Raw genomic sequence first — 24,144 nt, forward strand, 5'->3', positions numbered from 1 at the left:
ATGATATATATATGCATGACTCAGATAACTATCAGAACGTTAGTTCATTGGTTTGTTGCTGGTTAATTAGACCAATGAAAGCGTTGATTTTTTAGTTCTTTAATATTTATTAATAAGTTCTTTAATATTTATTAATAAGTATTTATTTAAAAAAGAATGCCTATAAAATTCCATTTTCTAATATCGAACGAAAAAAATAAATACTTAAACCTTAAAAATAGCAAAACGATCCCACTAACGAAAACAGTGTATGACTTTCCATTTCTTGATAATGTTGTTGAAAATATATTTAAATGCTTATTTTGATTTGAAAAATCATATTTTTTGAGAAGTCTGTAAAATAAGTAAAATTTTTTTTTGAATAAATAATAAATATTTAACTTTTTAAGAAGTATGCACAAAATGGATAGAAAAAAGTGTTTATTTGAATAGAGGAAGAATTAGATATATCGATTAAATAAATATTGACTGAATTATATGAAGAAAAAAAAGCTAATATTTACCGATTTCAATCTAAAAAATAACTACAAAGGGCTATAAGCCTTAACAGTTTTTTTTTCGTGAAAACATAGATTTTTTCATCAGTTGATGAAAAAATTGTTCTTAGGTTTTTATAAAGCTTTCGCGTGATTCATAGTAATTTAGAATGAGAAAAAAAATCCTATTCTCTCCTAATCGAAATTTTGAACAAAGTGTGATTAAAAAATATGAAAAGAGTTGTAATTACTTTGTTGTTTTAGAAAAAAGAAATTCATCTAAATGGTTTTGTTCGTCAGTTAGTTAAAAAAAACTAAGCATCGAATATTTGTTCCTTTATTCTAACAAGTTATTCCTTAAATATCTTTTCTTAAGTGGAATTACACAAAAGAAAGAAAATTCGTATGTTCCATTTTTCTATTTTTTAGATTATGTGATAAGTTTCTAGTTAACTGTAAAAAAAAATTGAAACCTTTATTTAAGGAAGGATTTTTCGCTTTTTAAAAATTATTTTTTTGTTTATTTCAATACTTCACTTCTCACAAAATGTGTATCAAAAACTCTATATCTTCGGTTGTCATTATTATATATTTCATTATTTTCATTGTCTTTTTCTTAATTTTATATCGGTTTCAAAAGTTCTCCAGTTGTTCGTTTTTGAACTGTACTCGATAGTAATTAATATTTACAGTTCATACATTTTATTATACATGTTACGTAATATTTATTATAAACTTTTTAAGTATTTAATTAAAGAAACCAAACAGAGGGGAAATCTTAATTTTTGTTGCTTGGACACGAAGAGTATATTCTCATTATAAAATTTCATTCAAATATTTAATTAATGCAGTATTAAAATCACAGCAAGCATATTTTAATTCCATGCTTTCGTCTGCAAACAAAATTTTTCTGCATAAGTTGAATTCTGGAATTCAGAAAATAATTCTCCCTTCTCCTTCTATCAAATAACATTCCTTTTAAATCTCAAAATTTCCTCTCTCTGACAATCACAAATGCAGTGCTGCAATCAAAAATGAAGTACAGAACTTTCATCCTTTTGACACATTCTCCATTGTCAACAGGAATGAAACTCTTAAGGAGGCATTTCATTTCGTATAAACCACTTAAAAACTCCTGTTCTAGAACAAGAGAAGAGAGGGGTATGCTGTTAATTAGTCAAGCAGAACTAATGAGAACGTTTTGAACAAGAACAGGGATGAAATAACTCTTTTGGAACATTTCCAAGCTTTGCCTCTATCCATTTAGAACTTATCTCTGCTTTTCGACGCATAATAAACACTTTTGTAAAGTTTTATCATCTTAGAGGCTTTTCCTCCTCCTTAATGCGTAAATTAAATGCTGAAAGAAAAAAAAATGTTTTACTTGGCTTCGGTCCTAGATAACGTTCTCTGTAAAAAGCTTCGTCCGTGTTTCGCAACAAAAACTGCTATTTTGTACAACCGAGTATCGTAGTTTAAAATCAAACATGGCATTTTGGAGAAATGTTTATTTTGCAGCTAGGGTCAGAACATGTTTTTTAATCTCAAAATAATTCCTCTTAATATTTGCTGCAGTTTTAACTAATGAAATTTGTTGCAATTAATGTTCACCACTTTCATTATTTCTTTAACGATAAAATTTGAGAAGTAGAAAACAAGGTGACACTCATAAGCGTATTCAATTTAAGTTTTCACGTTTTTGGTTCTAATATTATTTGATTGCATTTTTAGCTCATGATTTATTTCATATTCGTTCAATTTTTACTTCATAGTTTAATTTATAATATTCATTCAAATTTTACTTAATAATTTAGTTTTAAAGATTCTAAAACAAGTTTCATTGCTTTTTCTAATTGCATAAACAGTATTTAATGATTTTTCAAAGAGTCTTTGTGCCACACCTCAAAATTGCTGCTCATTACTTTAGGTTATTCTTCTCAAAACTGTAAGTTTCAATACAAAGTAACATTTTCTTTTAATCCACTGCTCTGATAAGACAGGGTATTTATGTACTTAATTGTTATGCTAGTGATAGTAATTTAAAGATACCATCTGCTCAAATATTTATTCGAAGAAAATTTTATTAATGAAAATGTAATGCTGTTTTGGCCTTTGTTAAAAATTCTTAGTATGATACATATCATTTATTTCTAAAGCTATCCAAATCAATTCATTTTTTTTTTAAAAAAGCTTTTGTTTAATTAATAGAAATTATATAAATATTGATAAAAAGAGATTCCGAGTTTGCGTGTATAGCCAATAATTTGACAACGTTCCTTAAAAAGAAAGCTTTTCAGCATTACGGGCATACGGATTCTGTAGCTTAAAATGATACCCTTATAACTCAGAAAGATGAAATACCATATGTAGTTGAAAAAGTATTCATTACTTTAGCTATTCCTTTATATATTTATATTAAAAATGTAATATTTATTTAAAAAACCAAAGAAGTGCAGGAAACAATATTTTTGAGCACTTTTATTAATTTTTATTATTTCAATTTTATCTAAAGTCACTATTTGTGAACAAACTGCATGTAGTAATGACAAAGAAAACCATTGAGAACCAAGCATGTATACTAACATAGTCTATATCCAAAGACATATATATATTTTATAGTTTTTTAACTGGAGCTGAACATGCGACCCAATTCTGATTTTACGACTACCAATGATTAACTCAATTTTCATGTAATTTTGAACCTAATACGGAAGACACGGTTACTCCTGGATCAAGTATTGAGAAAATTTTGTCTTCATGTAGGTCTTTTTAATCGAACTCACCCTCAATTGCGTTACGTGGAGAGCAAAACCGGGTAAACCTGCCATGGTTAGTCTGATGGCAAGGAGACTCTAACCCATGATCCGTCAACCACTGAAGATATTTTTCGTCAGCACTGTGGTCAGTGCGAGCCAGGTGCGAATTCGTATCGACCTGTCATAATTGGAATCTCAAGCAGTGATTCTACTGTGATAAAAGCCTACTGAGAATAGCCCCTTTTTTTCTTGAGGATAGGGCTTAAGTGAAAAGACAAGCCATTCATAACAAGCATCTTGTTATCCGAAACCAGCCACAACAGAAATTTTACGGAACACCAATGCCTTGTTTTAGTAAATTCAAGATGGCTGCTAAATTTTACTTCAAAGTGATAAAGCAAGCTTTTGATATCGTTAAATTGATATCGAGTCTTAACTCCTTCCTTTTTCCTCCCGTCAAAATGATGGGGAAAATTTTCACCCTTTATTTCTAGTGCCACTATGGATGGTGTTTTCAGTAGAAATGTAAACAATAACGATCTCGAGCTGTATGCCTGCTCTAGTTCCGGTTAGAAAGTTTGTAACTGCTTACTACATGTTATTCTGCGAGGCGATATTTTGAAACGGATAATTATGTTTTCAATAAAAGAAATAAATTAGATAATTTTTGAGCTCAAATCTGCCGTATTTAAGATATTGATGTTATTATGTAATTCTGGTGAGTTTGAAGAGAAAATTTGTTTTAGTTCTTTACAGATATATTGCTAAAAAAGGTGACATGGTGGCTAGATTTTGAATAACTCGCTCTTTTGGCAGTCTTGATTTGGCCTCTTTCCATAAGTTTATTACTGTTTGTTCTTGTTGCAAGCTGTGCACCATCTTACGTTAGTGTTAACACTTTTAGCATTGTAAACACAAGAATTGTTAGTATTGTAAAAACAAGTAATAAGTAATCAAATACATTGTTTGCAAGAATCTCGAAACACAATGATGCCGAATGACTTTAAAATACAACGGAAACAGTAACCCGGAAATTTAGGTGGTACCGAGCTTGTAGCATTCCCTAGTGTAGAAAACACCATCCATGAATTTGAGTGTTCAAAAGTCACAGGACAAAAGGATTAAGGGAATCTATTTCTTATGCCCGAAATCATGTTTATTACTCAATCTGTGGAGCAGGAGGAAGTACCAGACTATTTTTAATGGGATTAAAAATAGGTTATTTTAAACTAGCTGTGAGCACTCATCAAACATGCATATTTGCGATTTTTTTCTTGTTATCTATACTTACATACTTTTTATATACTTCCTATTGAATGCATGTGGTTTGCGTTCGATGATAAAGTATACATTATTAACCCTCTAATGGTCACGTTTTCCTAAAAAGGTTTTTTTTTTATTTCAAGTAAAAAAAATTAACCTAGTTGTAAAAATGAATGCATATATTGTTAAGTGAGCAGAAATTTAAAAAACAAAAAACAAAAAAAAAAAAAAACGGGTAACCCAGAATAATTTTCGATCTTATCGAAACTTCACATTCCAGAACTCATTCTTAATGGCTTGAGACGATGACCTCAATTATGCTAATTAATAAGTGCAGACGATAGTTTAAAATAAGAAATCTGACACCTAAACGCACTTTCTCTGTACAAACATACCTTTTTTCAACGGATTTGGATCTTTGACCTTCGAAATATTAGAGGTAGCCGCAATCTGGGAAATATGATCCTCATAGTTTAGTCAAGAAAGTGATTCAAAGTTTGAACCCTTTAATGTTAATTTTACATTTTGGGTATTTCACCATATCTCAAGAACTTCTTATGCGAATTGAGAAAATTTACACACAGTTATAAAATTTGTTTATCCAAAGATAATTCCCATCAGAAATAAATTTTAGGAAATATTCATAATTTTTTTATTATTTTATTAAATAATAGTCGAAAATATTTTAAATTGTAAGGTACGCAATTTTTTACATTATTTTAAAGTACGTAATTTTGCATGGCAAAATATACAATTTAAACGAAGTCGGTTGGGGAGTTCCAGAATTTTAACTGTTTCTTTCTAAACACCTACTTTTGGTGTAACCTTCTACTGATGTTTAGAGCTAGTAAAATACCAAAATATAGTAAAATAGAACTCCAATTTATATCGCCAGCAAATCAATACCAATTTTTGGTACAACGTGCTGCTCGGAATTTTTAACAGTGTACTTACGGTTTGATTTATTTTCCAAAATTTTTTTTTATTAACTAAATGCTTGTTGTGGATAATTAATATTCTATAGATTTAGTCTTTTGAGATTTTATATAGTTTCTCTATTTAGTGCATGTTTTAATTTTATTTTGTTATTCATAGTTTTGAAAATAATAATTATTATTATATTCTTATATAGATCCAGGAAGGCTTAGGGGATAGAGGGTTCGCTAATAAAAGGTCACCTAAGTTAGTTCGAATTCCAGCGTTGGCTGGTTGGTACGAATTTTGCTCTCCACTTGCAATAACCAGAGTGCAGACGTGGATGCTCAGTGTTAGAGGGATCATGGTTAAGAATCCCTTTGCCATTGGCTAACCATGGAAAGTTTTGAGGTTTTCCTCTCCATGTAACGCAAATGCGGGCTAGTTCACGATGTCTTCCATGAAGTCTAGTTTGTCCCAATACTTTATCCTGGACTTACCTTGTCTTCTGGGTTGGGTTCAAATTACAAAGCCCCAGATTTGAACATTGGTAGTTATAAACGCAGAATCAGGGTGGCTGTTCATCGCTGGTTATAAAATAAAATAAAATATAACCTAATATAATATTATATTTCGAAATAAAGGGATGGTATTAGGAATCACTCTGTGTATTAAATTGTTTCGGATGTTAATTACAGCTGGCAGAAGTAACCCATAGCAAATTTTAATTACAGACAATATAATACTTTTATAATTATTATTTACTTTTTTCTTTTAACACTTTAAATAAACAAAAAGAACTCAAAGCAAAAAAGTCATTCTAAAATGGAGAATGAACAGAATTCTTTTTGACAGACTGAATTAATTTTATCAAAAAAGTATTCATTTCTACTTAGCTATTGAGAAGGACATTTACTAGGCGTGATAGGTAAATATTAATAGATTAACAACCGTACTAGCTTATCTTTCAATCACGATTGATAGTATGCCCATCTAATTGCCCTCTTTTGATTGCCCCAAGCAATACAACCCTTCCTAAATTACAACCTTCCATTTCGGAGTGGAGCGTTTTATTAGGGTAGTTGCAATTTCTAACACTTTCTTGCTTTGCCACTGGGCAAGAAACGACCGAAATAAAAGAATGGTAAAAACACAAGAAATAAATGACCAGAAGACGGAGCAAACCTGTTAGCTCAGACAGGCACGAATGGCTGGAATGGCGTGTGCCCGCCACCTTTAATGGGAACACGTTCATCTTTGACCAGCCATCCTATAATCTTAACATCGACCCGAAGAAAAGGGAAAAAAACTTACATTATTATTCTCTCTCTTTTTGTAAGATTACTATGGAGATAAGAAATAACTTATCTTTTACTTTTATGATTTTTTCTATTATATTATATTTTAAGCAGATATTCTGTGATATATAGTGATCTACCATGAGAATATGTGCATAATATCGTTCATTTTTCTATAAATGTAAATTATTTTCACAACAGCCTGCTGTGAGCCAGGGGGCTATAATTGTAAAGGTTCCACATTATTGAGAACTGCAGAATGATTGTGGTACGAACAAGCCACCTTTGATTCTCAGATAAACTAATACCTATCGATCAAAAGCTGCATAGGCTTCAAGCCACCGGTGGGAACCGAACCCTATTCCTCTGTAATGACAGCTCAGTATCTTTAACAACTGAACTGTCATATCATCGTAAAAATATAGAAATAAAAAATTGGGATATAGAAATTTAAATTTATAGAATAATGTACATTTTCTCTGTACAGTTTACTTCAAACAGTTACGCAAGTTTGGGAAAAAATACGTTAAAATATGACAAGAAATGTTGGAATGGTGTTTGCAAAGCAAATAGATTTTTTTTGTACTAGTAAAAAATATCTCAATACAAGTAGAAAAATTTCATTAAAGGAATGTTGAAAACTTCAATTTGAAAAGTGTTTTGTAAGTTTAAATAATAATAGATAAGAAAAATAAAACTAATTCACAACTTTTCTTCAATATAATGCAAAATAATGCGATGGAATTTTAAAATTTTTTCTTTTGTTTTCATATTTAACAGAATTGTTTAAATACAAGCACCCGGAAAATGCTTGAAAAACTGCAATATATTTTACTTTAAAAACAATTTTGCACGTTTAGAAAGAACTATGCTATAATGTATTGTGCTATAATGTAATACTATATTAATATATTTGCAAAAGTTGTTCTTTTTTTATCTTTTCAGAAACGTTTAAATCCAAATAGTTACATGAGATAGAGGATATTGTATAAAAACAGTTCCATGACCTTAAAAGACAATTTAAAATATTTGGGTAGGATCAAAACATATTAAAACGAGCATTAATCTAAAAAATGTACTTTAGTAGGGAACACTAATTAAACATTGTTTATTGAAAAGTGATAAGTAGTTTATGGTTTTTTTCTCTTTAAATCTTGTAAGTTCAGAATTCTAAGATATGCAATTTCGTAATTTAAACTATTTATTTGAAGCATAAATTTTGCAATGTTTATACAAATTCAGGACATTTCAGTAGAGAAAATATATTTTTGAAATGCAGATAATAAGAGTGATAGATTAAGGAGTTAGATGTAAATGGATATACCTAGCATGTAAATTTCCTTTTGAAGCAGTTAAAATTTAAAACGAAATCATATGTTCGTACGGAGAAAAAAAATTTTGGTAAAACTACCATTCTGTATGGTAATGACATTTCTGGTAAAAAAAAAATCATTATTTTATTTAAGAAAGCTTAAATATACACTATTTAAATCATTCATTTGGCAATTTTTTCGTTCACTTGATAACGGTTTACCGGAAATTCTGGTTTTCAAAATATTCTGAATTTCCGATAAACAGATCATTATTTTATTCCGGTAAACCTTTTTTCTTATGTTTATTACCACGCATTTCTTTAAAAATACAATGCTAAAAATTAAATTAAACCGAATAAATGAGTTGTATGGCATTCTCTATAATATCACGATAAAAGTTACCAAATTTTACTGCGTTTACCAATTTTTTCCATTTATGTCAAAACCATATTTTACTGTTAATTGTAACAATATCATTACTAAAGCTCATTGGTAAAAATTTCCGAAATGTTTGGTGTTCCCATTGACCCAGAAACCTGGTAAATTTACCTGGTAGTTTTGATCATACCCATTTTCCGTTTGTATTTTAAGCATAATTTTTTTCAGCCTGAACGTCATTATAAAATGTAACACAAAATCTTAACTATATTGTGATTTACATTTATTATAGGTTTTCATGTATATGTCACGGCGAAAGACCGAAATCGGTGGTTGTTGACTTTCGGTGAATATCGGTGAAAGATTCATTATTTCATTACATTCTTGTACATTTGGACCCTCACAGGTGTATGTCGACAATCACAGATATGCTTTGGTGAATGTCCGAAATATTTATTACATTCGATTTGATATGAATTTATTCGTGGATATAATTACATTTATTCGATATTTTAACCCTACACTGATGTTTTTTTAAGGTTAAGTGCCACTGCCCGGTATACATTTGCCCGGTATACCCTACACTGATGTTTTTTTAAGGTTAAGTGCCACTGCCCGGTATACATTTGCCCGGTATATCCTACACTGATGTTTTTTTTAAGGTTAAGTGCCACTGCCCGGTATACATTTGCCCGGTATACCCTACACTGATGTTTTTTATGGTCAAGTGCCATTGCCCGGTATATATTTGCCCGATACTCCAAACACTGATGTTTCTTTTCTAATCTATCGTCAGTAAGTATTAAAATATAGTATAAATATATCAAATAAATATAATAATATTAGCGAATAAATTAATATAAAATTGGATATAACAAATATTTCGGACATTCACCTAAGCAACTATGTGATTGTTGACATTCACCGGTGAGAGTCAGAAATAAGGGTATTTAGCAAATATTTCGAACATACACCAAGCGTGACATTTACCGGTGAATGTCGACATTCTCCAGATTTCGGTGTTTCACCGTAACATATATAAGCTTAATAACAGCTATGCAATAAAAATAGCAATTTTAGGAAAACTGTATGCAATATTACTGGAAAAAAAATATTGAATTTTATTTTAATAATACTGCCGTAGAAAAGAAGTATTTCTTATAACACAAAATGATTATAGGCATGCTAATCTTAAATATTACCTCATATAAATTTACAAACTAGAACTTATCTTTAAAACTTATACAGTTTCGAAAATTACTTTATGAAAAAGCAGCAAAGCAAATATTCAAATTTGTTTATTAAAATTAGATATATATTGCTAAAAATAATTCCATACTATAATATTCATACAAATTGTTAACTTCATGTTTAAAAAATTTTAATAAATAGAACAAATATATCTTTTTCTAGAGATTGATTTGAAAGCTAGTCTGGAAATTCTCACACGTCTTGCATTCATTCTTCTTCTATCGGATAATAAAATACTTCCTTTCACTCCGATGTCTCCCTTGTGGGACAACCCATAAAATGTATTCTGTAATGCCGTTAGGGGATTTTGCTGATAAATAGATAGAATTTGGTATACAAAACTGGATAAACAGAGTATATTTACACAAATCAAGGCACTTTTTCAATTGAGTAAAATAGGATTTTACCGTCCGTGACGTTAAACATATTCGGTAGAAAAGATAACGCGTTTATATCAATAAAAACACTTTTCACTAGATACTTTTTTCCAAAAATATATATGAATAGATATTTATATATTTATAAACGCATGTAAAATTTATCTTTGGCATTCGCAAGCTTTATAATATTACGAGTTTAAGAGATATCTTCAATTATGAGTGTTTTTTTTAATATATTTAACGAAAAAAATTTTACTGAATGATGATGTTACTGAAAAAATGAACTATGTTAAAGGTAATTAAGTTACACAATGTTTAAATGCCAATGTATTGTAGGGCTCAACACATAAAAGGCATTATGTTGTAGGGTAAATGCACTTTTGTGAAAAGAATTAGAGGTGTTATACAAAACTGAATAGATAGATTGGATTTATACAAATCAAGGCACTTTTCAAAGTGATTAAAATTTGATTTTATGCTTCTTGACGTAAAACATATTCAATGGACAGGACATTGCATTTCTATCAATAAATACATGTTTCAATAAATACATAAAATTGTTCACATTTGTACATTTATAAACATATTTAAAATTTTTATTTAACATTCGTAGGATTTATGATATTAAGAGTTTATAAGGTATTTTCATTTATGAGAATGTTTTTTTATATCACATGAAAAAAACGAAAAAAAGAGTGAAAATAAGAAAAATAAAAAAAATAGGGTAAAAGTAATCAAGGTACACAAGCCGGCCAGGTAGCAGAGCTGCGTGCCTGGCTGTGAAGCCAAAGGCTGCTGGTTGGAATCCCGCACAGGGCATGGATGTTTCTCTCTATATGTTGTCCTCTGTTATATGTGAATGTGGTCCACCCTATGAATGAACTGATCTCTGTGGCGTGGTGTAATGCTAAATGGTCATTAGGAAAAAAAAATTACTCAATGTTTAAATGTAAATGTATTATGTTATATATATATATATATATACATATATATATATAGTCTCCAGTCGAGCACTTTATTATAAATTATATTTTTTGTATATTTTGCCAAGCTTCTGAAAATAATGAAACAAATAAAAAAACTGTGGTTAAAANACTGATTTATATATATATATATGCGTGTGTGTGTTAAACTATAAGGAAATTTCTGTAAAAAGGGATAGAATCGACTACTCAATCAGCAGAGTATATTACACTGCACTTATTAAGGCCTTTTCAAACGTGTAATATAGTTTTTTTTGATGAACGTGACATTAAACACATGCAAATGAAAAACGACAAAACATATCTATCTATATATATATTTCTCATACACGGCGACAAAAAAAAAGCCTCATTACAACTCCCCGAATGGCAACGCTAGAAAATCAACCAATGATTGCAGCTAAAAAATGTCACATGCCAAATCTAGCTGAGGTGGCTCAACATGTAGCGATTTTCAAGACGGAAACTGAAATAACCTGAGAGAGCATAAGCTGCGACAATCTCATACTATTAAGCTAGGCAGAAGTGAGTAGTCTTTGTCAATAAATCACTAATTTAGTATTTTGTCGAAAGCGCTTTTTTTCACGAATTTATATATTACGAATTTATTTGACGATTTTTTATTTATATCAGGAATTTATTTGTTTTATTATTGTTATTAGTTATTCATTGAAAAATGAGTCTCTGTCGTGCTGTTACGCTTTAAGATTTTATACTATAGCACATTTCTAATAGGTTTAACGAATTACATGTCATTTATTTGAATTCAAATTTATTTTAATGACTTAGTATTTACTAAAAAGATGCATTTTTCTTTTAAAAAAAGTTTTTATATGGATTTGAATGATTGTTTTGAATTTTTAGAATTTCGTGCATTTGCAATGTACCTAAGTTAGTAGCGAGCGAAGCGAGCTAGGTTTGCAAAGCAAACCTTATAAGATTGTGTAGCAATTTTCGGGGGTTGGCGAGCAGGGGGCGCAGCCCACTAGTATCAACTAATATATTTTCTTTTCAACCAATTAAGCAATAACAAATAATTTTTTTAAATGTTTTTCTTGACATTCGTAAGATTTACCATAATAAGAATTTATGAAATCTTTTCATTTATATGTACGCTTTTTCATATTGCATGAAAGTAAAAAGAAAAAAGAACAATTATTATAGTTCTGAAGGTACACATAAGCTTCAGTATAACTACATCATGTTGAAAAATGTATTCTGTAGTGCATATATATAGATATAAAAAGACAGAATGCGGTACACAAAAAGTTTTCTTACAAGGTATTGTAGGTATTTTTTTAAAAGTCTAAAACCGAATTCTGGAGGTAGTGACATCAAATATTTTTAAATGAAAAAGATAACAAGTATGGATGAACATGTTTCTTTTAAAAAATAAATACATATATTTTGTTTTTATAATATGATAAGTGTTCTTACAACATTAGAAAGTTTTCTAAAAATGATTAATCGTCATATATTAATCGTAACTATGTTTCTTAATCTTATGACTCTTTATTTATGAGTGGGTATTTACATCAATTAGAAAAGAATAAAAAATCATCTTATTTTAATAGTAAATTAGACGCACAATTTTTAAACGAAGCAATACCACTCGAGACATCACATAAAAAGGATCTTGCAATGCAGTTAATGTATTTCTATGAAGAAAAGACAGAATTTAAGGTGGGTGATATGCTATGCGGATGATATGATTTTTACTAGGTTGATATGCTAGTAAGACACAATTTTGAAATAACATAGATAACTCTTCGATTAAAATATATGATATCATTCGAATAAAAGTTTCTAACAGCGTCAAAATGATTTAAAATACAGAATGTATGAGAAAAACACGAAAATATATGAAGAGTAAATTCAGAACTGATAGTAAAAATTCCTAATTGCAGTATAGCTTAACGCGAGAAAATGTATTCAGCCTTTACGAGGATTTGATCCTGTATCCCCGAATTCTGGAGTGATCACTCAGTAACCTAAATTATATTGCCATCAATTGAAATAGTTTTAAGAATAATGGGTAATCATAAAATATAGGTTAAAACGTTAAATCAAATGTAAAGAGCACTAGGCGTATTTTCCCGGCGCATTGTTGCGGAAATTGAAGTTAGAGAATGCATTTTACAATACTATTTACTTCAACAGGTTCCGTAAACGTTGCGTAATATTGCTGAATATCAAAGAGTAAATTTTTTTTAACACACATTAAATATGTAACTATGAATATTTATTTAAAGATAAATTTTAGTGTAATTTTAAAATGTTGAGCATGATTATTTTGATATTATTTCAAAAAATGATTAGAAAAATCGCTCGAATATAACTGCAGAAAGAACGTAAAAAACTCAAATTTTTAATTTAAAGAAAGCTTCAAGAAACCGATGTTACTTTTTTCACATAATAAGACAAAACGCATTCAGAATCATAAAGAAAGAATTTCTACTTTTAGATAAATTAGAGTGTTTAAAAGATTTGAGTTCATTTTTGACTTTTGCTGTCATTATAATTTCTTAAGTTATGAGATTTTAATTAAAATAAAAAACTGCTAGCATATCTTTAAAAAAAACTATTAGAAGAATAAATCTTTGAATATACTAATATAGAAAAGTAATATATTATTAGTAGAATTCAAAAAACTATAATTAGTGGAAAATAAGTAGAAGATAAATATTATTAATTAATATTAATATTGAATAATTAATTTTAAATATTAGAAGAGACAAATGTTTTTAAAAGAAAATAATCCATCAAACTAATCCATTCAATGTAGATCCTGACATTTTTCTACCTGATCTATTTTTACGTGATTCTTAATAAAAAAATAAATAAATAAAGATCAACACTTGACAAAAAACAGCTTTGCAAAGCTGTCTAGGTATTCATTAAATGGAAATATTTTTAAAAATATTTCTCCATGTTTTTCACAAATTTTAACCCTCAGAAACTAAAATGGTTTAATCAATAAAACAATAATTTCACTATGAAATGTGTGAATTTAAAATCTTAGAAGAAGTCAATATTCCTTAGAATGTACCGGCTGTAAAAAAACAAGAAAAGTATTGTTAAAAGAAATGAAGAAAACTTAATAAATCAATAACGAAAAATGAAAATGCTTGTAGCATTTTAAATTATTAATTGTTAATTGAAAAGTTCCGGATGAAATTACGATGAAAAGTACAGCCACCCCGAGTGCAGCATCTATAAAATTCATTTTTACCATAAAATATTACGCCATAAATTTAGCAATAATATTTATTAAGTGATTCCGTGGTTTTAAAATAAATATTACGGTACAAATATTACGGTATGACATATTTTTTATTCCGTTGTATTTAACGGAAAATATGAATTTCGCATTAAAATAAAACTGGCACACAGGGTACCATAAATTTAAGCCATAATTTGATCCGGATTTTTTGTAGTATGTGACATTTTACATAAAACATTATTTGTTAAAGGAAAAAAAACAGCATACATGGCTTTCTTTTTACTTTGATTTTAATTTTCAATTTTTTTACAAGGTTCCAAAGACGTATTTAAATTTTCACAATTAAAAAATACCGCAGCAAGTAGCTGATGTCAAAGTATTTTCATAATACCGAATAAATTATTTGATTTTCTTAATACAACGAAAGTAAAATCAGATAAACAGTTCTTGCAAGCTTGATGAAACAGGTTTGAAATATATTTTCTATGGAGGGAAGTTAATATTTCGGTTTCCAAACTATCGGCATGATATAAATTCTAAGTCTTTATAGAGCTCTGAAACTGCAAAAATTTTTTTTTCTTGGAACATTTATTTATACCATACATTTGTCATTTAAAATGGATGAATCTCTCACCCATTTGCGCATTTCTTGTGAAAATAAATGGTTAAATGATTTTTTCCAATTAAAATAAACTAATATATAATTTACGACTGACAACAAATTTAGCATTATTTTTCTACCGATATTCTTTGAAAAAGATCGTCGGCAATCTTTTAAACTGTGAAATGGCACGTGTTTGGTGAGCAAAGTTATTTCATTTATAACAAGCATATAAATTTTATGAACGTTATTATTGGAACAGTTTCGGCACTTACTATCAATATCAGCTCTACGTTTCTCATTTTGTACTCTCAAAAGTGAATAAAAAATTCAGTTTCTTTCACTTTACGAACATCTTGAAATCTGCTTCCCTTTCTTCCACAAAATGTTATACAGTTTGTTTTCTGCTCACGTACCTCATGGAATTCTCCTTTTTATGCGCGAAGAAGAGGTTATAAAGTGAATTCCATGCTTTTCTGTTGAAAGCCATCTTTCACTATGTGAATGCACATTGAATCTTAATGTTTCGATTCAATGTTGCCGATGTTAAAATACCGATGCGTTTCTAAAGGAACATGTCATGGTTGAACTGAGAAAGATGGAGGATCATAAATAAAAATACGTTTTACTCTCGTCCCCAGAGAACCTTTCAAAAGATCAAGATTTTGCAAGAAATAAGAGAATTTTTAATGGAAGTCCTTATGTATATTTCATGATTTTGCACATTCCAAGCAAATATTGAGTAACATCTGGAAATGAAAAATAAAAAAAAATCAATGATGTGAAAACTTTGTATGTTCTTTGAAACTCAAATTGAATCATAATTTCTTACATAACTAGTGGGCTGCGCCCCCTGCTCGCTAACGCTCACCGACCCCCGAAAATTGCTACGCAATCTTATTAGGCATGCTTCGCTAACTTAGGTACATTGCAAATTCTAAGAATTCAAAATAACATGAAATAAATGACATGTAATTCGTTAAACCTATTAGAAATGTGCTATAGTATAAAATCTTAAAGCGTAACAGCACGACAGAGACTCATTTCTCAATGAATAACTAATAACAATAATAAAACAAATAAATTCGTGATATGAATCGAAAATCGTCAAATAAATTCGTAATATTTATTAATTCGATAATTTATACGAATTAATATAATTAATTCGTATAAATTCGTGAAAAAAAGCGCTTTCGACAAAATACTATAATAGAGATCTATCGACAAAGACTACTCACTTCTGCCTAGCTTAAGGTTATTTCAGTTTCCGTTTTTAAAAGCGCTATATGTTGAGCCACCTCAGCTAGATTTGGTATGTGACATTTTAAGCGGCAATCATTGTTCGATTTTCTAGGGTTGCCATTCGGGGAATTGTAATGAGGTTTTTTTTGTCGCCTTTTAAAAAAAAAATTATTTTGATATTAGTTATATAGTAATATACTCAAAGTTATATAGTAATATAGTAATATACACATAGATATTAGTAATATACACAAAGAGTCCATTTGCCCAAACTAATTTGCCCTAAAATATACACTATGTAAAGTAGAGTCTGCTAGATATCGTGTAGAAAATACATGTTTTATCCAATGTATATAAGAATCATTAGTCTTTCCTGAATTTAAAAAAACAAAAAATATAGATCTTGACTTAAAATAAAAACTGGATTTCACTTGAAAAAAATGTAACAGCTAAATCTTGCAAAAAAATTTCTTCTAAAAAGTAGTAATGTATAATAAACATACGATGTTTATCCAAATGCTTCAATATGTATGCATGTAATAAACGTACGATATTTATTCAATGACTTGATGATGTATTAATCAATGTTTATTCACTTGCATCAATATGCAGGTATGTAATAATCCTTCAATTTTTATTCAAAATAACGTTGAACCATAGTTGCAAAACCTGAGATAATTTTGTGTAAATATATAAACCTAAAAGCATACATATTACGATAATGACAATTATAGAGCTAAACATACAATTCTTAACGCTTTTTCGTTCTCTTTAAGACTTTTCGTTCTTTTAGATTCTTAATAATAATTAAGAACAGGTAATCTAGCTATCTATTACTATTTACTAAAACATGAAGTGGAGAATTACACTAAAATAAAGAAATTAAATTTTATTCTCGGATTATGAGCAAAAAATCGTTTTCCAGATAAAATTTTTTGCAGTATGTCTTTAATTTTGAAAAGAAAATGGCTTATTGTTTGGAAAATTTGATTTAAGAAAAACACGCGAAGTATAGAATATTTTTAGAAATGAAAAGTTTATATGGAATTTTAAAAATGAATACAATTTTATACGAATGTAAACAAAAATTTCATATGGCACTAGAGTATTCAAGACTCCGACAAAATAAAATAAATATTTCAGCTATAAAGTTTTGATTTTCTCGGTACGTTAAATTTTAGTTTTCAATATTGAAAACATTCTTTGAAAATTTTAAGAAGTAAAGGAAAGTTTCGAAAAAAGTTTTGCTAAAGGTGAAAAAGAACTATCTAAAACAGCTTTTTTTTAACGTATAGAGAAAAAGAAAATATTTAAGGGATTTTAGTATTAACTTACAGCTATATATATTTAATTTCTTACTCTTTTACTTATTCGAAAACGAAATATCACATAGAAATTGGTTTTAAGTATCTGTAATAAGATGTATCTTAAATAAAAAATTTCTTTATTGTTTTATTAATGTATTCTTAATAATTATTTATACATATTTTTTAATAACTATGACTGAAGTATATTGTTTATAAAAAATAATATATTAATTATATTATAGTTTTCGCATTTATAACTAACTGTAATTGCTTTTGCAGTAATCTTTGTATTATGACAGGGAATAGGTGGGTCTTCTGCTTCAAAACTAGTAGAATAAGCAATGGTTTAATTAAAGAGAGAATTTGGTGCAATCGCATTGTCAATATTTTTTTATTTACCATAGTTGTTTTTTTTACCATATTTAGACAAAACAGTCATATAACCGAAAAAAAGATGGTACTCAAACTGTTAATTGTGATAAAAACCGTTTATTAACTGCTTTCTTTCCTAATATGGTTAAGAAACCAAAATTTTATCGCACCAGCTAGACTCGTTTAATAAAGTAAAAATTATAGACGAGTATATTAAAGTAAATATTATAGACGAGGCTAATCTGTTAGTCTCATGAACGATAGAACGGGAGTTTGAGTCCAAGAGTTTACCCAACAATATTAATATTGAAAACACAACTCAATCACAATCTAACTCCAATTCCCTTTACCTAACAAAAGGCCTAGCTCCAGTGCCCAGTTAAATTTCTTTTTTTACGGTTTTGAAACCATGCTAGTTGTAAATGGCTAAAAAACCGTATAGTTTTGTATTTCCGTTTTTTACCCACATCCGTTTTAAACGGTTTTAAAATCGTAAAGGTAAAAAGGAGTGTTTCTTAGCGAAAAATTAACTGTAAATTTGATAGACAGACTACTGCCGGTTATTTTGCCCAATTTTTAGAATGGAATTTCTAACAGTATGGAAAATTGATAGGACAGTTAAAAAAAATTTTTTTTTACTAAACCGCATTTTTAAATACATTAAAATAATTTCAGAATTTCCAAATAAATGTCAGTCTCGTTTAGTTCTTAAAATAACGTAAAAACAAATATAAAATTCATACTCGACGTGTTTGATACTGGCAGTGCATGTTTCATCATTTCAATAATTTCTTTTTGCTTTTGTCAGACTCACTAGTTTATATTTTCTTAAAGTCCTGATATTTAATACACGTAATTACTAAATATTTTCCATACTTGTCAAATGGAAAAATAAATAAAGAATGAATCTAGCAAGCTTCATTTTGGTCTTATAATAAAGTTTTTATATATTAGGGATGAATTTTAGTAATTAGAAAGATACACCTCGGAAATACTAAATAATAAATACTAAGTGTTTTTTTTTTTATTTTATTTTTTTTTACATTCCAATGTTCATTTCAATGATCAATATGGACTTTGAGTTCAAATTAATTGAGCAATTGAAGTCCGAATAATTTTATTTTTCATACTTTTAAAATTTAAATCCTAAAATATGTTTTGGTTCTGTTTTCCTAATTATTTAATTTTCTTAATACATTTTAAAAATTTGAAGTAATTTGCAATATTGACAGTATCTACAATACTTACAAGTTTTTAAAGAGATAATATAGGTTCTGTTAGGCATTAGATTCGAATATTTACTTTAAAATTTTAAAGTCAAAATATTAGTTCTAAACATAAAAGTCACGTTAAAATATAAAAAAATATTGAAAAAGAGAATTATAAAAAAGTTGTAATGTTAAAATTTTATTTATCAGAAACTCTTCGATCAATTTCGTTACAGTTTTGTACTTTGCCATGAAAAGTTACATTCTTTAAAATTGTATAAACATTATGCACCTTGTAATTAAAGACGTCTTGGACTTTTGATAAATAAAATAATTAAAAATAGTAAATTAATAATAAAAATAAGAAATAAAATAATAAACATTTATTAAAAGTTAAATTTGACATCTTTGGATAAATGAGGTTTATAATTGTATGCGAAAGTATTCAATTTACTTATAAAGTTCTAGAGATATGCTGAAATACGCAAAAAGTAGAATTAACATTAAAGGGACCAAACTTTTTACTTCCTTCTTGAGTAACTATTGGGAGCATATCTACAGATTAGAAGACTAAATTTGTATAAAAAAAGGTATGTTTATTCTGAAATGTAATTTTTTCTGTCGGAACTCGTAACTTAAAATATCACCTGCACTAATTATTTAGGAATTTGGAGATCGCCCCTTCAAACCGTTTAGATTGAGTCATTAATTTTTTCACTAATTTTTTCTCTTATTTTATTGTGTTAAAATGTTTCTTTGGGTAGTGAATTCATGAAATTTCATGTTTTTGGTTTATTCTTTCTAAATTCAGCTTTTAAACTGTGAATAGGTATTAATAGTAATGATGTAAAAAAGGATCATAAATTGTTTTGACCGATTTGTAATTTTATTCATCGTCTTCTTATTTTAAATTTTTTAATTCCTTAGCGAAGCATAGGGCATATATTACGCCTTTCCATCTCATGCGATTTTCTGCAAAGTGTTTTATCTCATTTCAACTTTTACTAATACCATTCTTTTCTCTCTTAATACTTGTACACTAAATCATCTTTGTTCTTCCTTTCTTTTCTACTCTCCATTAGCAGTTTAATTTAAAGCATGTTAGATATTAAATTTTTCAGTGATTCAATTCAAATTAGTTAAATTTTTCCCTTCAGTGGACCTTTATATTGCCAAAAATTGATAAAAATTTCGGGTTTTTTTTGGACATATTTAGACACTTGTTTCATTGCTTTTTCAACTGATTTTTTTTTTTTTTTTTAAATTTCGTCATTTTTTGAGAAGTTATAGGGTAGTTTCGTTTTCACATTATGAAGCCACGCCCCTTTTCTTACACAAAAAGCTGTTTTTCTCAAAATTGAAATTTTGTTATGTTTCACGTATTCAAAATGTTCCAGTCGACTTTGTTTTCATCCTATTGAGATGAAATTTTTTTCTAGTTATTTATATGTATATTAGATTAAGTTTATGCATTTGTTTCTGTTTTATAACAAGTAATAAAAGAGTTATCGGGTTTCATGTACCTAACGACCTTTATTTTGAAACAAAAATCTACATAAAATTTGTTTTTTGGTCATAAATTTATAATAAATTTAGGTAAATTCCTATATAATGCATAAAGCTTTTAACATTTATCTCTAAAAAAAGAATATTAAAAAAAGATAAATAAAAATTTTAATTTAAGCCGCTGGGAGCATTTTAAAATTGATGAAATTTTTTTTAAAAAATTTTAAATTTCTCAAAAATGGTTCAAATATTTTTTACAAAAATTTTTGCAAGGACATATCTTGATAGAATACATAAGTTATAAAAAAAGTTTTAGTGTAGCATAAAAACTAAAAAAAATTTTTTTGAACGTCCACTGTAGCCTTAATACATGGTCTATCTCCATTTTGCAGTTTTAATTTAAACATTTCGCTCTTATTTGCACGCATTAGGCAGCTTTTTTGTTTCAACTTAAACTTGCAATTTTAACTTTCGAAATATAATGAACAAAAGCAACCAAGAATATTTGTCTGAAAATGTTAAGTTATTAAGAGCTGCAGTGGCTCAGGAAATTGAGAGCTCACCTCTTAAAGAGAATATGAATGCTGTTCCCGAACTTGCATCGACCGCAGTGCTGACATAAACTATCCTCATTCGCTCACGGATAATGAGTTAGATTACAATTCTCATCTAGCTAACCGTTGAAGGTTTTTGTGGTTTTTCTCTTCAAGTAACGCAAGCACGGTTTAGTTCCACAAAAAGTCCTCCACAAAGACTAATTTTCACCATTACTTGATCCTAGAGCTAACTTGTATTCTGGAATGAGTTCAAAATTACAAGCCTACTGAGTTGAACATTGATAGTTGTAAACTATAGTTGAATGGAAAATCACTCAGTATTGAGTCTACTGTTCAAGTTATAAAAAGAAAGTACAAAAAATAAATAAATTAGAAAAAAGAGTAAAAAAAGAAACCGTACCGTCTTAGAGAAAGGAGCTTTCGTTTCCCGAAGTTTGGGCGTCTCGGTGCTTTATCCATCTTGTCTCCTGGGTTGGGCCCACTGTTCCACGCTGGTTAAGAAGTTAGGGCAGTTTCTAAGAGAAAAAGCGAGAAAATATGTATTCATACCGGAGTAGTCATAATATAATTTAATTCAAAAGTTGATTTACTAAATCTTTTTTCCATGGTAAAATGCCCTTTCATGTTTTTCTTCTTATTTCCATTTATTTATCCATTTATTTTTTGCATTTTGTACTTCATGACAGGAAATTACTTTTAATCAAGTTAAACATTTTAAAAATCATCATTGTTTACTTGTGTACCAAATGGCAACTATATTTTGTGGAGAAAAGCAATCTATACTTACCCGCAAACATTCCAGTACATGTATCTTTCACAAAACACCCCGAAAAAACAACATAAAATATAGATGTTTTCCTTTTTTTCCTCCGAAAGCAGATGAACACTCATATCGTCCTATAACTCAAATCGGAAGCAGTTAAGGCGGAGACGAAGAAAATGGATTCTCTAGTTGTTTGCCACTCAAGGTAATGCTTTTGGAAAGCTTTCTTTTCTTTCCTTTGGTCGATTAATGACCATTTCTTTCTGTTGTCGCTTGCCTCACCTTAACTTTTCTAAGTAGAAAGGAAGAAAAAGGAGGGGGGCAAAAAAGAGAAAACTAGGATATTGCTTTTGGACAGGGTGGAAGGAGGGGTCCAGCTGACTACAGCCAAACGTGAGATGAGAACAAGACTAAGAGATCTTATTCGAACGAAGCCACTTAAAGGAAGCCGAACTCTTTTCTCCGTGACCCCTTCCCCCATTCTTTCCTGTCGGATACGTGCCCGGCAATAAGAAAGTGAATTTCCAGGGGGGATGGGGTTGAGATGGATTGAGGGGAAGGGTTTGAAGTGTGGGAACAGAGGGATTAAGAAGATGCTCAAATGGCGGAATGGTATACAGGCGGCATAGAGCTCTTTGGTAAAATTAATTGCAGAGTGGCTGTCTTTTTATCAGCACCTATTCTCGTATCGGGAAATTAAATTGTTTCTACCCCCGTGAGATGAATCTTCAGAGAAAATTGTGAGTGTTTTTCGAATTTTATTGGTTTTTGGCATTGTATCGAGCTTAAATACTATTCCTTTTCATTTGGTCGATTTTTGTGCATTTAGTTTGTGTTCAGCCTTTGGAGTTAAGTATCATTTGGAAAGAGTCTGGAATTTAGAACATTTATTTATAAAACGTATATGGTTCTGCGCCTATGAAATAATGTGCTTCACGTGATTTTATTAAATTTAGTTTTGTACTCTATTAGGGAAGCCCTTTGCTATCGTTTTCCTTTCTCCTAAAAAGCGATCACATATTTGGCACTTTAATCATGAGAAGCAAACGGAGAAAATCAGCTTTTTTCACTGCTGTATTCGGAAAGCTGATTTGTTAAAAGGAGCCCCATTGCCTTAAAACAAGTTGGTTTGAAGAAGTCTAAATAACGAACAAATCAATTCGATAATCTGGGGACAAATTTAAAACAGATTTAAAGCAACGGAAGCATAATTGGGCAACATTTTTATTTATTTATTTATATTTTTATAGATATTTTTTGAAAATATGAACGTTTAGAAGCATTTAGATTCTTCAGTTCTGATTTTTTAAATTCGTTCTTGGTCAACAATCATTTTCTGGTTGAATCTAGATAAAATAATTAACTAGGCATCGGCATTGTGTTAACATATAAGTTATATAGTTGACTTCTTTGATTCATATTCCATAACTTAGTTTTTACACCACGATGCTTATAAGATATGATATATTTCAAACATTTATTATTATATTTTTTAATGGCGGGCACTTGGGACGAGGACTCATTGGCCTCAGAAAATGCCAGAACTGTTACTCTCTTCCCGTTACCCAGTGGGCAACTGTGGCGAAGCCACAGCGGTGGAGCAGCGTCGCCCACTATATTTCAAACATTGATTTTGATAGATTCAAAACAGTATAAAATATGTATAAGAACTAAATTCAATACAGATTTATGAGTAAATATAACGATTCAAAGATCTCTCCGTTGAAATAATAAGTATATAGTTCTTTGACATTCTCTTAAATCACAGATAACTTGTCATCAAATTGAACAATGATTAAAGGAATGAAGCTAAGCAGTGTAAAGAAGGCACAAGTAATATCACAAAATGGCCACATTATAACTTCAGTTCTAAATACAACATACTTTTTCAGAATGAAAACACAAAATGACAGAAGCAAGCAAGATACAAACAAGTTGGTTTATAATAATGGTTTTAACAGTGGGAGAAGAGGAACATATTCAAACACGGTAATAATATAAAGGAGGGGGGATAAAAACCAGGAGTTTTGAAAGAAGAGAAAGATTCCCAGGTGTGCTTTTTATTAAGATTAAATTAATATTCAACTAAACATTTATCAAAAATAAGACTCTAAGAAAATCATTTAATTATAATTCTCAAAGTAAAGATCATAGTATTTTCTAAAATATACACAAAAGAAAAAAAGATCTGATAAAATTATCGTGCCTGTATGGTGATGATAATTCTGGTGAAAAAAAAAACATAATTCTAGTAATGAAGCAAAAATATATGGTATTTAAGCCATTCATAATTTTTGCATTCGTATTTCAGTAGTTCATTGGAAATTCTAGTTTTTAAAATCATAATTCAAT

At 29.0% G+C, this 24,144-nt stretch overlaps 1 long non-coding RNA gene across 2 annotated transcripts in view; it reads right to left on the reverse strand.

The window, feature by feature from the left end:
- LOC139426347 (uncharacterized) overlaps positions 1 to 22,210 on the reverse strand; it is a 100,533-nt gene extending 78,323 nt beyond the window's left edge. For both annotated transcript variants that reach the window (XR_011637597.1, XR_011637598.1), the window contains exons 1-2: positions 21,817 to 22,210; positions 21,430 to 21,544 (exon numbers count right to left, since the gene is read on the reverse strand). This is a non-coding gene — a long non-coding RNA (uncharacterized lncRNA). The remainder of the gene's footprint in view (positions 1 to 21,429; positions 21,545 to 21,816) is intronic.
- Between the last annotated feature and the right edge of the window lie 1,934 nt (positions 22,211 to 24,144).

Source organism: Parasteatoda tepidariorum, chromosome 8 (genome assembly GCF_043381705.1).
Source record: "Parasteatoda tepidariorum isolate YZ-2023 chromosome 8, CAS_Ptep_4.0, whole genome shotgun sequence".
Lineage (NCBI taxonomy): Eukaryota > Metazoa > Arthropoda > Arachnida > Araneae > Theridiidae > Parasteatoda > Parasteatoda tepidariorum.